Raw genomic sequence first — 3,165 nt, 5'->3', positions numbered from 1 at the left:
CCGCTTAAGTTTTAATTCCTTTATAGAAGCACCAGGCGTCCAAAGGGGCGAACACATGAAAAGGGGTTGTAAATAAGAAAGGACTCTGCATTAGGAATTGTCCGAGCGAACCTCCAAATCCCTCGGGGGAGTTCCGGTGGACTGCTTTAAACCCCATATTTCATTTGTTCCTGCTCTGCGGATATTAGGACCATCAGCTTAAGACGACCCAGGTCGAGGTGGGCGTGTTTCTATTATTTAGAAAAGACACTAAAAGTGATTTGTGACTTGCCTTGTTTTTATATTTCTAACCCCCCCTTCCACCTCTTTCGGCCCTGGTATGCAAATAGAGAGCCCCATTCTTCATGCGGATTATACCTTCCTACATCCTCCCCAATTATTATTCTCAGGGAAGGGAAACGAAGGAATCTTACTTATCGCGCCCCGTCATTTCCCTTCTCCACTCCTCGATTCCAGCACAATACTAGCAACATTTTGTTAAAAATTATTTTTTTACAGACATACCTGTAAAAAAGTTTTAAAGAAATAAAAGCGCGATCTCCGCAGTCACACTCGCTCTCTCTCCTTCTCACTCCCTCCCTCTCCCTTTCTCTCTCTTACTCTCTTCCAAACTCCACCAAATCAATCGAAATCAGAATATATATTTTTGTTTTTTCGATTGATTTGGTGGAGTTTGGACGAGATATATATTACTGCTTGTAACTTCTTAAGTTATTCAGATATCGTGAGATGCGGTCGGTGTGATGTAGGTTTCAGAAAAACATTTTCTTTATCGTGCCAACGTTTCGATCTTTTATTGAGATCATCTTCAGGGCCTGGGATTTACAAACAATGTTTACATTTAACAAATACATTTAGGATGTGGAAAAGTGAATTTATATAATGCAAAATATATTTTATATTCAAACAAAATATTTCTACTCCCTCAAAATGTTTGTCTTCTGTGTAATTGTGCCCTCCTTGCGTGTCGTGTTGAGAGTGCCCACTCTCAACACGACACGCAAGGATGGCAGAATTACACAGAAGACAAACACTTGGAGCCCTGAAGATGATCTCAATAAAAGATCGAAACGTTGGCACGAAAAAGAAAATGTTTTTCTGAAAAATACATCACACCCGATCGCACCTCACGATATCTGAATAACCCTCTACACAAAACTTAAGCTTTCTTCTTTGTATAAGTGGTATTTCCATTCAAAGATGTAAGGGCTCATCTGAATAGTTGAAATTATTAGATCTGTGTTGTTGTTTTTTTCTTTTTTTGCGAGGGTTCGCAACAGCAGAGGTCATATCAACCCTCAAGGTGCCGGTGTTTTTGAAAAAAGCTCATTTGTAAGTATGTCGGGTTCGAATGCAGGGCCGCTGGATTCGAACCCGGGACCTTTTATCTAACAAACCGACGCCCCACTAAAATAACTGATAACAGCTCAACTATAGAATATTGGTTATGAACTGGTATTTATCGACATAAACAAAAAAACTAAAATTCTTTAAAGCCTTGGGCAAACACAATGGTATAGGCGGAAACAGTGTTTAATGAACACTGTACCTGATGAAATGAAGGGCTAGGTATTATAAACAGAAAAATATCCTTCAACTCGGACGGCCAGGCTAAATAAAAGCTTCGCTCTAGAGAGATTATGATTTCGAGATTTTATAAGATTCTTCTTAAACATTAGACCACAAAAAATGGATAGTCAAAATCTTTATTAATGTATAATGTTTAGTGTCCGTTAGCCAATGGTTATTTGGAGATCGTGGGGTGGGGTCTAGTGTGACGTAGATTTTAGAAAAACATTTTCTTCATCGTGCCACGTTTCGATCTTTATTGAGATCATCTTCAGGGCTCAAAGTGTTTGTTTTCCGTGTTATTCTTGTCTGTCGTGTTGAGAGTGCCGAACACGTTAAAGAAAATTACAATTAATTAAGGTTTTTAGTTGAGATGAAAAAAAGTTAATGGCACGAGAGGGATTCGAACCCACGACCTACGGCTAGATACGCCGCTGCTCTACCACCTGAGCTATCTTGAGCTCGATCCACTCGGACATCAACTCCCCATCTGAACCCCACCTTATGAGTTTGAGATGAGGAGTTGATGTCCGAGTGGATCGAGGTTACGATAGCTCAGGTGGTAGAGCAGCGGCGTATCTAGCCGAAGGTCGTGGGTTCGAATCCCTCTCGTGCCATTAACTTTTTTTCATCTCAACTGAAAACTTTAATTAATTGTAATGTATTAATTGGTCAAGCGGACCACGAAATTAGTGAAGTTAAAGACAATGTTTTGCTAAAACCTACGTCACACCAGTCCGCATCTCACGACTTACAAATAATCATGAAGTAACGGTCACTAAACACCACACATTTCTATACGAGAAGAACGAAGAATATGGGCACTCTCAACACGACAGACAATAATGACAAATCTCATTGACGGAAAACAAACACTTTGAGCCCTGAAGATGAATTGATTGAATGCTGGAATTATATGTAGAGTTGATTATACATACAGTTAATAAATCCGGGGTGATTGACAGGTATCGCATTACCAACAATTTATGCACATTTTTAACTTTCTTATATATATTTTTCACACTGTCATTATCATTCATTTTTAAAAACATTTTTTCGATTAAAAAAAAATTTCTTTATCATGCTAACGTTTCGATCTTTATTGAGATCATCTTCAGGGCCCAAAGTGTTTCCCATGTAGATGTGTCATTCTTCTGTATCCTGTTGGGAGTCAGAGACTTCTCTCAACACGATACACAAGAATGACACATCTACATGGGACACACTTTGAGCCCTGAAGATGATCTCAATAAAAATCGAAACGTTAGCATGATAAAGAAAATGTTTTTCTAAAACCTACGTCACACCAGATTGCATCTCACGATCTCCAAATAATCATCGCTATTAATTTTCATTTATATATTTGAAAATATATATTTTTGATTATTGTTTGAGTCGTTAATTGGCACTCCAGATAAGTCTTTACATTAAGAAAATTAAGACGTAAAATTAAAACCGCACTGTCCTCCATATCGCTCGGCAAACTTGATCATTATTCATTTCATATTACCGAGATTCGGCAAAGCTTGGGAAGTTTAAACACCAGGTAATTTCTAAATGAAAGGGAACTGACAATATAGTTTCAACGACAGAACA

This window comes from Cimex lectularius, unplaced genomic scaffold (assembly GCF_000648675.2).
Source record: "Cimex lectularius strain Harlan isolate CLEC.00 unplaced genomic scaffold, Clec_2.1 scaffold413, whole genome shotgun sequence".
In the NCBI taxonomy this organism is placed as follows: domain Eukaryota; kingdom Metazoa; phylum Arthropoda; class Insecta; order Hemiptera; family Cimicidae; genus Cimex; species Cimex lectularius.
This window is presented reverse-complemented; position numbering follows the sequence as displayed.